General features: G+C 36.8%; 1 pseudogene; it reads left to right on the top strand.

Moving 5' to 3' along the window:
- Window positions 1–9,839: 9,839 nt before the first annotated feature.
- On the top strand, window positions 9,840–11,459 carry LOC101534672 (suppressor of cytokine signaling 4-like; annotated as a pseudogene).
- Window positions 11,460–13,263: the final 1,804 nt, after the last annotated feature.

The following is a 13,263-nucleotide window of genomic DNA, read 5'->3' as shown; positions in this document are numbered from 1 at the left end:
AGAGAACTCTTAAGTGTTCCTTTTATCCAATTCACTGTACTTGGCTATTACAGATACTATTTGCATGATTGAACAAACTATGTAGATGTGAATGGATTGGATTTCAGTTGTTTCCCCACAGCATAATATTACAAACGAAAAATAATCCAGATAACATATCATGAATTTAAAGCAATTTAAATCAATATACTTTCATATGGAATAAGATTATTTCTAACATAGTTGTATTTCTCGTAGTTTTAGAGTTCACTGAATTTACACGTAAGCATTCCTGTGCTAGAACAACTTGACATACTTAGTATCAAAAATCATTATCCTAACATTGAAACAAATTTAAAAGGAATATGTTCCAGGGCCCGGTGTGGTGGCCTAGTAGGTGAAGTCCTCGCTTTGAACATGCTGGGATCCCATATGGGCACCAGTTCTAATCCCAGCAGCCCAGCTTCCCATCCAGCTCCCTGCTTGTGGCCTGGGAAAGCAGTCGAGGATGGCCCAAAGCCTTGTGACCTTGGGACTCTGCACCTGCATGGGAGACCTGGAAAGAAGCACTTGGCTCCTGGTTTCATATGGCTCAGCTCCAATCATTGTGGTCACTTGTGGAGTGAATCACTGGATGGAAGATCTTCCTCTGTGTCTCTCCTCCCTGTATATCTGACTTTACAGTAAAAATAAATAAATCTTATAAAAAGGAATATGTTCTAAAATTCAGAAACGCTGTGTAAATAGAATGTAGGTTTTATAATTTCACTGTGATAGTGAAAGTACTAGACTACAACTTTATAACTAGAGAAAGAAATGTAGGAGTATATCCAACAAGGATGACATTTGGTCCTAAAGAATGTCGGGGTAAGTGCTGAGAAAGAAAAGTGAAGGCAACATACATTTGCAATATTAGTTGGCCGAGGTACATAAATCGATGTATTTAAAATGTTGAAAGAGGGCCTGGCGGCGTGACCTAACAGGTAAAGTCCTCACCTTGAACGCCCCGGGATCCCATATGGGCGCCGGTTCTGGTCCCGGCAGCTCCACTTCCCATCCAGCTCCCTGCTTGTGGCCTGGGAAAGCAGTTGAGGACGGCCCAAGGCTTTGGGACTCTGCACCCGTGTGGGAGACCCGGAGGAGATTCCTGATTCCTGGCTTTGGATTGGCACAGCACCGGCCGTTGCGCTTACTTGGGGAGTGAATCATCGGACGGAGGATCATCCTCTCTGTCTCTCCTCCACTCTATATATCTGACTTTGTAATGAAAATAATTGATAATAATTAAAAAAGAAGTTAAAAAAAGAAAATAAATCTAAAAAACATAAAATGTTGAAAGAATAAAAAGATGAGGATTTATTTCAGTTTTTATGAATTATGCTGTATTGAATAACAAAAATATATACTTTGGCATGTTATTATTTATGCAAACACCCCAAATGTTCCTGAACTTCAAGAAAATTCTGTAACAGTGTTGTAAGATTTAATTGTGCAGTAATTATCCTGGATTTTACTGGATGGGTAGAATGTTCCAAAGTAAGAATTCCACTCCACAGAGAAGAACACATAGTCTTCTAATCAGATAAGAGAAAGTCTAAACAACCGTTCAAATTTCTCCCTTTTACAAATTTCTCCCAAAGCATCTTGGCACTTGTTCAAAACCAGTTAGGAGGAAGAAATGACAACCATTTTAGCTGATCAGACAAATGATTGTGCTGGCTGCTAAAAGAACTGCTTATCCAGGAGAGTCCAAACAGATAGATGTTGAGAATTTTTCAATATTTCAAAAGCCAAGAAGAATATATCTACACAAATTTTAAATATAAACAATGAAACACATTCAAAACAATAATTCTTAAACACAAAAACAATTCATTACAACAAATATTATTACCTGATGTATTCAACTTCAAGGATTGTATTCATCAAAGAAAGCTTATCTTTTTTTAAAAGATTTATTTATTTTTATTTCAAAGTCAGATATACAGAGAGAAGGAGAGACAGAAAGGAAGATCTTTCATCCAATGATTCACTCCCCAAGTGACCGCAACAACCAATACAAAACAATAAGATATTTTGAACTTTACGATGTTCTTTAATATAATTATTCTAATTAAATATGGATATGTGTTTATGAAATTATAAAGACTTAAATACAGAAGGAAGATGCAAAAATTGTGCCTTATGTTGGCTCCTTATACCCATTTATAAAATATTTCTTGTACAAAGATCACCCTCTACTCAGAAGCAACAACAGTTAAGCTCTGCCACAAATTATTCTGGGCTATTTTGATATGCTGTGCTCTTTCTTTCTTTGTTTTGTCTTCAGATCAGCCAAAGGGATAGTAGACTATTACATCAGGAAACATAAAATGGGTCAGAACAGGACATTATTTAACTACTAGGACATTTTGCATATGTAAAATATAAGTCCCTTTCCCTGTTTGCTTAAAAATTAGTCTATATAGAGTGCAAGTACTTTTGTCTACTTTTAAGCTTCCGTTTCCTTTAGACCAATTCTCATACAGGTGAAACCCAGAATAATACTCATTTTGACTGTCACCACTGCTGACAATGGTTTAGTAAATGAAACAAAATACTATTAACGTATTTCAGTATTTGTATCAAGTGGCAATATGTATTTCATCATTCTTTACTCTGTTATAGTTAAAGTTCACGCTCTTTGCCTCTAGAAGCCATATTTTAGTGAGGCAGATCTTTCTTTTACTTATTCTATTATACAGAAAACAGATTTTATATATTTCATGCATACAATTCCTTCTCTTTCTATGTTTACAATATAATTACAACTTACTTCATAATTATAAGCTAAATGCACCACTGATCACAATGTTCAGAAGTAAGAAGTAGAAAGACCATTGTTACATAGGAATATAGAAAAGGACAATAAACAAATCAAAATGTCAGTGTCATTCTTATTCACAGAGGGATTTTTTTGTTTTGTTTTTTTTTTAAGAATTATTTTATTTTTATTGCAAAGTCAGGTATATAGGAAGAGGAGAGACAGAGAGGAAGATCTTCCATTCCATGATTCACTCCTCAAGAGGCCACAATGGCTGGAGCTGAGCTGATCTAAAGCCAGGAGCCAGGAGCCAGGAGCTACTCCCATTGGTTTGGGTTTTTTCTAGATTGGCTAGTACATATCAAACAAAATGTTTGATGGAATGGTTTATTTTACTAAGTATAATAGTCTTCTATTGCATACATTTTGTTGCTAAAGATGTGTTGTTAGGTATCTAAATGGACTCCATATCTTAGCTACTATGAGCTGAGCTGCTACAACCATAAGGGTACAGGTAACTTTTCTATGATGACTTCATTTCTTTTCGGTACACTGCCATGACACAGATGGCTAGGTCATATGTTAGATCTAAAGTCAGAAGTTTGAGTAACCTGCATTAAATTTCCCATATTAATTGTGCTAGGTAACATTCCCATCAATCATCTAAAAGAGTAATTTTTTCCTCCACAATTTCACCAGCATGTGTTGTTTTTTTTATGCCAATTCATGTCCTTTGTCAATTTCTTAACTGGATTATTTATTTCACTGTTAACTTTTAATGCATATCATCAATTTCCTGCTTTTTTTCCAGGTACTGATGTAGATATTGAAGATAATCAATTAAATAAGAAGCACTCTGTACTTGAGAAGAGTGTTAATTACAGTAATGTATATCCCTTTTGAGACCAGATTTAAGCTATTTTTCCCAAAAGAAAAATAGATACTGATTCTTATTCAAGGTGTATATATAATGTTACAAATAAGTCTCTTAAATATTTTAATATGAACTTCAATTTCTATTAAATAATTCAAAAAAGAAAAATTCATATGCAAAATATTCCCTTCAAAAAGTTTAATGCCCAATTTTTGTTTCTAACAGTTTTGCTTTGTAAGTTGAAGTATTAATATGTGATATGTCAACAACTAGATGCATCCTAAGAAAACAGAAAGACAAGTAAGACAGAACATGATCTGAGCACATCTTGTTTTCTCTGGGATAGTGAACTACTTAGGACAGAATTCCCTGTGGTAGAGCATGTTCCAAATTTCTTTTCAAATTTGGCTTTCTATTTCATATATCAGTAACATCTATTCAGAAAGTGAAAAAGCATCCAAGACAATGCTTGCAGCTATCTGGATGTTTTTCCAATTCAATCTCAAATTAACACAATAAAGTATGACTGCTGTCCATCTCAGAATTACACAATGGATATAATTTGACTCACAGTTTATGGAAGCATATTTCTTCAGAAATATTGGAAGCAGTAAAAAAAAAAAACATTTATAATCACACAAAACACAAAGTAGTTTCCCTAGGAATGTTACTTTCCTCTCTAGGTAAAATCTCTACAATTTAAGAATGGGTTCCTGCCCAATGCGGTAGCCTAGCAGGTAAAAAGTCCTTGCTTTGCATGTGCTGGGATCCCATAAATACACCAGTTCGTATCCTGTCGACTCCACTTCCCATCCAGCTCCCTGCTTGTGGTCTGGGAAAGCACTCAAGATGGTCCAAAGCCTTGGGACTCTGCACCCAAATGGGACATCCAGAAGAGGTTCTGGTCCCCTGGATTCAGTTCAGCACAGCTCCAGCCATCACAGCCACTTGGGGATTGAATCAATGGACAAAAGATTTACCTCTCTGTCTCTCCTCCTCTCTGTATATCTGACTTTGCAATAAAAATAAAATAAATCTTAAAAAAAGATTGGGTTCATATGAGCTACACCTCTGCAAAATTTATCCTTCCCAATTACGAAAAAATTTGTAATTTACCCATAAAGACATTATGGGTATTTATATATATTTTCCTGATAGCTAGAGAGCCTGAGCATTTTTTTCATATGACTATTGGCCATTTGAATTTGCTCTTTTGAAAATGACTGCTCATTTCCACCACTCATTTCCTCATAGCATTGTTTTGTTTTTGCTGAGTTTCTGAAGCTCTTTATAAATCATGGATATTAGTCTCCTATCTATCTGTTGTGTAGTGTAGATTGTCTCCTATTCTGCTGGTTGTGTCTTCACTTTATTGATCGTTTCCTTTGTTGTAGAGAAGCTTATTAGTTTGATCTAATCCCATTCATTAATTATGGCTTTGACCACATCTGCTTTTGTTGACTTTTCTGTAAGTCTACTGATCCCTATATCTTGGAAAGTGCTTCCTATGTTTTCCTCTAATCGTGTGCAGATTTAGTTCCTTATGGAAAAAACAGCTCTACATTTATCAAGGATTATTTGAAGTTCTCTTTTGAAAAATTAGTTGGCTATATATGTGTGGAACCACACCTGGGGTTTCTATTTTACTTCATTTTGAAACTGTGATATATCTACTCTATAGAGTACTACCTAGCCATTTAAAAAAATGCAATTTAGTCTGGCATAATATCTTAGCAACAAAAATAAATAAATCTTAAAAAAAGAAATGAAACACTATTAAAAAACCAATATAAGAGTTATGGGATTTCCAGTATGAACAGAAAGAGAAGGTGGGTTTAAAGTTGTATTCAATGAAATAATAAAGGAAAATTTCCTTAATCTGGAGAAAGAATTGGGAACAGAATACAAGAGAGGCACAGAACTTCTAGCAGGGTTGATCAAAACAATCTTCACCACAACATATAATAATCAAGCTCTCTTCAATCAAACATAAGAAAAAGATCCTTAAATGTGCACGTGAACAAAATCAATTGACCCACAGTGTAATGGCAATCAAACTCAAACCTCTCATAGGCAACCCTACAGGCCACAAGAGAATGGAGTGACATATTCCAGATTCTAAAAGCAAAAAATTGTCAGCCCAGAATAATGTACCCAGCAAAACTTTCCTTTTTCTGAAAATGAAATAAAATTCTTTCACAAGTAAAAAAACCAAAGAATATGTCTCTTTCAAACCTGCCCTACAAAGAATACTTAAAAATGTTCTCTAGACAGAGAAATACAATAGCACCCACCAAAACCAAAGGCAAATGTGAAAAACATCTCAGCAAAATAACAGAAGACAAAATCAAACAATGAACAACTTGTTGCTAAAATGACAGGATAAAATTACCACCCATTCATATTAATCCTGAATGTAAATGGCTTAAACTCATCAATCAAACATCATAGATTATCACACTAGATTAGAAAAACAAAACCCAGCTCTTTGTTGCCTACAGGAGACACATTTCACCAGGAAAGATCAGCAGAAACTATATCTCATGGATTTTGAGCCTTTTGCTTTTATTTTTATTTCTGCAAAACATCTTCTCATTAAATTCTTCACTGACTTATAGGTCCTACAGTAGCCTCATTTTCTTTAAGAAGGCTCTTGATTTTCTTTTTCATTTTTCAGCAACACATAAATCATTCAGTAACAACTTATTTAAATTCATGACATTGTAAATTTCTTCCTACTGTTGATTTTGCTTTGTGGCTTTTCATTTAAGGAGACGCCTAGTAACTGTGTAATGGAGACCATCATATTCAGATGTTAGAATACAATGCAGTCTTCATCTCTATTTCCAAATCAAAGTTGGACTCCCAATGAGTGTGTTTAAAAAATACACCACCAAAGTAATAATATAGGGGAAGTGAGTGGAAGGAGAGGATTTGAGAAGGGGGTAAGAGAATCCCAGGGCCTATGTAACTGCATCATAAAATTACAGTAATAACTTTTTTTAAAGGTTAAAAAAAAACCAGGTTCATCTTAAGAACTATTGTCCAAGGGCTGGTGTGATGTTCAGCTGGCTAATCCTGGCCTTGCAAGTGCCATGATCCCACATGGGCACCAGTTTGTGTCTTGACTGCTCCACTTCCCACCCAGCTTCCCACTTATGGCTGGAAAAGCAGCAGAAGATATCCCAAAGTCTTGGGACCCTCAACTCACCTGGGATATCTGGAAGAAGCTCCTAGCTCCTGGCTTCAGATCAGCTCAGCATCGGCCATTGTGGCCATTTGTGGAGTGAACCAGAAGAAGGAAAAAATTTCTCTTTGCTCTCCTTCCCTACATAAATATACCTTTCCAACAAAAATAAAACAAATCGTTTTACAAATTAACAAAAAAAGAATTACCATCTCAGGAAATGCTTGTAACAACACAATGACGGCCCACTAATAGTAAGAAATGCCTGAAAGTGTATTCCAAAAAAATATTATGAACTACTCAAAAACAATAAGAAGCAAATGCATGAATTAAGACAATCAATAAGAGACATGGATGGTACATTTTCCTCTGAGATTGAAAGTTTGAAGAGAAATCATACTGAATGTCAGAAATGAAGAATTCAATATGTCAGATGAAAAATACAGCTGAAGCCTTAACAATAGTGTTCGTGAGGCAGAATGAAGAATTTCTGAGACAGAAGACAGATCTTTAGAAAAATATTAGACAAAAACAAGAATAAATGAGGAAGACCAAAACTAGTGTCATAGATTTATGGGACATCATGAAATAACCCAGCATATGTGTCCTAGGTATTTGTTAGGGCATGGGAAGATAGAATGACTTAACAGGTCAAAAAAGTGAAACAATAACTGAAAATTTCCCTAATATTGATAAGGATAGGTATCCAAGCTCAATAAGCATATGTAACTCCTAACCAGGCATGACCAGAAAAAATCTTCACAATGCGCTATAGCCAAGTTCTCCACAGTAAAACATAAAAGCTCCCACGTTGTACATTTAAGGAACAATAGAATATTTTTAGAAGATTCCTAAAACTGAATCTCAGACAATGATGACATGGTTCAAGTACTAAAAAAGTAACAATAAAATTGTCAACCCAGAATGCTGCACCTTGCAACAATCTTATTTTCAAAGGTGAAACAAGGACCTTTCAAAAGAAACAGAAATTAAAAGAATTTGTCATCATTCATCCAGCGCTACAAATAATTGTTTAAAAATATGATACACATAGAAATAGAAAATGATAGTCATCATTATCAAAGAATGTGAAGGCAAAGGAAATCTAAAGTAAACGGTAAGAATATATGGAAAAATTAAAGGAGCAAGTTAAATATGCCTCACAGAAATAAGAAATCATCAGGAATTACGACAAGCAGCTGTACCCCAACAAACCAGAAAATCAAGAAGAAGCTGACTGATTCCTGGACATGTACAATATACCAAAATCGAATCATGAAAACATAAAAAAATCTACATAGGCCAATCAGCAAGGGAGAAATTTAATAAATAATAAAAAATCATTCAAAAAGGAAAATCCTAGGGCCAGATGGCTTAACTATTGAATTCCAACAAACTTTCCAAGAACTAATTATCCTTTTCAAAAAATTCAAGAAAATTGAAAGGGAGGAATCCTTCTAAATTCCTTTTATGAGGCCAGCATCATTTTATTTCCAAAATCTGAGAAAGATGCAACAAAAAAAGGAAACTACAGGATAATATCCCTGATAGACATAGGTGCAAAAATCTTCAGCAAAATACAAGCTAATCCAACTCAAGAACACATCAGAAAAATCATTCTTCCAGATTAACTGAGATATATCCCTGGTATGCAGGAATGGTTCAACATACATAAATCAATAAATGTGACATATCACATTAACAGACAGAAGAATAAAAATCATATGATTATCTTAATAGATACAGAAGAAATCTGATAATACATACCATCTTTTGGGCCTGGCACAGTAGCCTAGTGGCTAAACCCTTGCCTTGTATGCTGGAATTACATATGGATGCCAGTTCATACCCCTGCTGCTTCACTTCCATTCCAGCTCCCTGCTTGTGGCCTGGGAAAATCAGTCAAGGACAGCCCAAAGCCTTAGGACCCTGTACTTGCATGGGAGACCAGAAAGAAGCTCCTGGCTGCTGGCTTTGGATTGGCTCAGTTCCCCCCATTGAGGGTACTTGAGGAGTAAACCAGCAGACGGAGTATCTCTTTCTCTGTCTCTCCTTTTCTATGTAAATCTGGATTTGCAGTAAAAATCAATAAATCTTTTAAAAATATATACAACATTTTTTCATAACAAAAGCTTTAAGCAAATTAAGCATATAAGGAACATTCCTGAACATATTCAAGGCAATATATGACTAACCCACAGCCAGCATCTTACTGCATGGGGAAAACTGAAAGTATTTCCACTAAGATCCAGATACAGGCAAAGATGCCCCCTTTCACCATTAGTATTCAGTCATGCTCTAGAATTTCTAGCAAGAACCATTGGGTAAGAAAAAGAAATCTAGGGAACAGAAATTGAAAAGGAGGAAGTCAAATGACATGATCTTATATATCGGTAAACCAAAAAACTCCACTTAAAAACTACTGGAACTCATAAAAGAGCTTGGTTAAGTTGCAGGATATAAAATCAACACACAAACACCAATAATCCTCAGATAGACAGAAAATGACATGATGACAAAGACCTGGTAAAATTGGCAAAACTCACCATAGCTGCAAAAATTTAATTGCCTTGGAAAAAGCTAGCCATGGATGTGAAAAAAAAAAAAAGTCTTCACAATGAAAACTATACAACAGTAGAAAGATCAACAGAGAGAAAAAATTACACATGTATTAGAAGAATTCATATCATCAAAAGGCCCATTGGAATTCTAAACAGTTTATGAATTCAATATAATCCAAATCAAAATACTAACAAATTTCTGCTCAGATCCAAAAAAAAGAAAAAAAAAATGATGCTAAAGCATTTTTAAACAGAACACAAAGTCAGAAGCTCCAGAGTACCACATGTTAGGTTATACCACGGGGCAATAACTATCAAAATAACACTGTGGAGGGAAACAGGGAGGGAGCCGGATGTGAAAGTGGTGGTGTAGGCGGCGGTGGCGACTGCGAGGTCTCGGACTGGCCCAGGTGCCGAGAGACCAGGGACGGGCTGCAGAACACCACCCGCTTTGGAAAACCCGAGCGAGGGGCAGAAGCACTGAGGCCTCCTGTCCTCCGCTTTGGCGAGCTCCCACAGTGATGGCGATGGTGATGGCGACTGTGCCTTGGACCGCCCAGTCCGGCTGCACCCCGGGAGGCACATCCAGAAAGTGCCCAGAAGAAACATCCTACTGGAAAAACTGAAAAAGCACTATTTACAACCCTGGAATCTGTGGGTAATTTCTCAAAATGGCAGAAAGTGGTGAAAGTAATAGTCAAAATGTAGATGTAAGGCCCAAACTAGTCGAAGTAGAGGTGCGGACAGAAAAGATGATTATGCGTGAAGTGGAAAAAAGTTATCTTGGTCCAAAAAGGGTGAGAGTTGTTCAGATGCTGCAACACTGAGCACTGTGGAGAAAGCTGACATTCCTGTGAGGAGCCGAGAACGGAAGCACAGCTGTTCATCCATCGAGCTGGACTTGGACCATTCCTGTGGACACAGGTTTTTGGGCCGATCTCTGAAGCAGAAACTATACGACGCTGTCGGTCAGTGTTTTCCAATAAAGAATTGCAGTGACCGGCACTCTTCAGGGCTTCCATCCAAAAGAAAAATCCATATCAGTGAACTTACGTTAGATAAGTGTCCTTTCCCACCTCGATCAGATTTGGCCTTTAGGTGGCATTGTATTAAACGACACACTACTTCCTTAAATCCCAGATCTGATGAATGGGTAAGCACAGATTTGTCTGCGAGTGAACCACGTGAGGGTCACGTAAAACAAGGAAGGAACATGGAAGAGGTAGACTGTTTCTCACATGCCAGTGTCCCACCCTGTGTCATTACCACCAGCGGTGCTTTGTGTACAGTCGGTCCTGTGACTGACTCAATGATGAACTGGCTTCAAGCCAGAGTATAGAAGATAGTGATATGAATTCTGATGATGAATTTGTAACACTTTGCACAAGTTCCAGGAAAAGAAACAAACCCAAATGGGAAACGGATGATGAACTCCAGCAATTGGAAACCCCTCCTAAGTACCACACGCAGATTGATTATGTCCACTGCCTTGCCCCGGACCCCCTTCAGATTAACAATAATCCATGTTACTGGGGAGTTATGGACAAATATGTAGCCGAAGCGCTGCTAGAAGGAAAACCAGAAGGTACCTTTTTACTTCGAGATTCAGCACAGGAAGATTATTTATTCTCTGTCAGCTTTAGACGCTACAGCCGTTCTCAATGCTAGAACTGAACAGTGCAATCACAACTTCAGCCTCGACGCCCATGACCCCTGTGTCTTTCATTCCCCTGACATCACTGGCCTCCTAGAACATTATAAAGATCCCAGTGCCTGTATGTTTTTCGAACCACTTCTGTCCACTCCTTTAAAGCAGACATTCCCCTTTTCCCTGAGCATATATGCAGAACAGTTATTTGTAATTGTACAACTTACGATGGCATTGATGCCCTCCCAGTTTCCTCTTCGATGAAATTGTATCTGAAGGAATATCACTATAAATCAAAAGTTAGAGTTCTCAGGATTGATGCACCGCAACAGTAGTGCTAGGAAAAGGCCAGGAACATAGGAAGAATTGGATGCAGATTTTTGACTAGTTCTGTTCTGCTTTGGTTTGTTTTTTCGTTGGGCCATTTTGAATTTTTTTCAAAGTCAGTTGACATCCAAAACAGTCCTCTGATCAGATTCTTCCTCCAGGTTAGTTGGTTTTTCATGTGATGCACTGTCTGTCGTCTACGGCCATACCACCCTGAACGCGCCTGATCTCATGTCATGCACTGATTGCTTAAGGTTGTGCCTTAGAGGGTAACTGGTTTTTTTGATCAGATGCTCCTGTTTTTTCTTTGTATGCATTGTATACCTACATATTTTTCCTTTATTTAACTTATGTATATGATACAGGCATATTTGGTAGGCGTTGCAAGCCACGTTTGAAAATGCTGTATTTCATAACATTAAAATCATTATATTTGTTTCTACATGTAAAATATTTTGTTAATTTATGCCATCAGTGTTCTTAAACACAGCATATAGTTCCCCATCCGCCTCTTTGAGTTGTCTTAAAACTCTTTAGTAACATGAGTATTGTTATTCACCATTCATACTAACAGAATTGACATTTGCAATTTATTAACGGGGAAGTTAAAGGTAGCAAAATGACTTAAAATTTATGTTTTTCATACTATATGTTAACCACAAAACAGGATTTCTAAATAAGATGAACCTAGTCAGTAAGATTCAAGTGAGAACATTACATTCCAGAGGTGTGTTCATTCTATAATGCAGCAGGACTGTTTGTTACTGCTGATAATCTGTCAGCCTGAAAGAGCTAACCCACCTTGATAACGTGAATTTTATTCCTTTCTACAGAAGCTTTAAAAATAATAATAATCTGTTTGCTGCTAGTAGTTACAAAGTACTAAAGCAACTGTAGGGTTTTTCTATATTATGAACTTGCTTCTTACTTAGCCCTTCTATAAAAACTTTGAGCCTGTTCACTTTAAGGGAATTCCACAGTTCAAAAGGGGCTGCAAGTTTCTAATAGTAACCAAAGAGTACCTGCAAAGATTTTTGTTCCTTTAAATTTAACCTGAATGCAAATTCAAGAGGTAAGCAGGGAGCTCAAAATTCAGAAAGCTTAATGCTTTTGAGCTTCAAGTTCTAAACTATTATTCTCTTTAGGGTTTATGTTTTTAACTTGGCTTCAAACTAAACCTCTCTGACTGCCACGTGGCTTATGTCACACTAAGTAGTAAGACAAAAGGATAATACTTAAAATTACTAAGAACAGGGCAGCATTTTAAAAACCTGAGCCCAAGGTAACTAACAAATCACATGGAGTGGTATCCTAACTTATTAACAAGTCAGTCGCTGATAAAATCTGTAGATTTCCCAGTTTTTCTTCTGATAAGGTATCTACCCTTTATACAAATTGGCATTTTTAATGTAAAAAATCGATGTTAGTTTGATTGTATTATTAAACTGCATCTACCTAGATTTCAAGCTCTCAAGTGAGATCAAGTGTTTTTTATGTTTATGTTGAGATAGCTTTACCCTTCCTTGCATTTCTGCTGATCACATCAGTATGGCATTTCTCAATAAAAGCTTTAAAATACTTAGCAGTTATTGCAAAATGAAGCCAGGAGTGTCTGTTTCCATTATCTTACAGGTTTTGGTTTGTTTTCTCAGTGATCTCAAGATTTCCTGTTCTCAGTGAGGGGGCAGCACTCACAGGGCCCTTCCCTGAGCAGCAGTGAGGCCCCAGTATCCTCACCCAGTTGGAGGCCAGTCTCTATTTTACAGATACTTACCTTTTAGAAAAGGGAAGGTCTCCTACTGCCTCTTCTCTGTTCTAGCACTTTTGTAGATCACTGAGCAACTTACCTTAGCCAATTCGGCATTTCCTTAAATAACCCATCTT

The sequence above is a fragment of the Ochotona princeps genome, chromosome 5 (genome assembly GCF_030435755.1).
Source record: "Ochotona princeps isolate mOchPri1 chromosome 5, mOchPri1.hap1, whole genome shotgun sequence".
NCBI lineage: Eukaryota > Metazoa > Chordata > Mammalia > Lagomorpha > Ochotonidae > Ochotona > Ochotona princeps.
The sequence above is the reverse complement of the archived record's forward strand: the minus strand, read 5'-3'. Positions and strand labels throughout refer to the sequence as shown.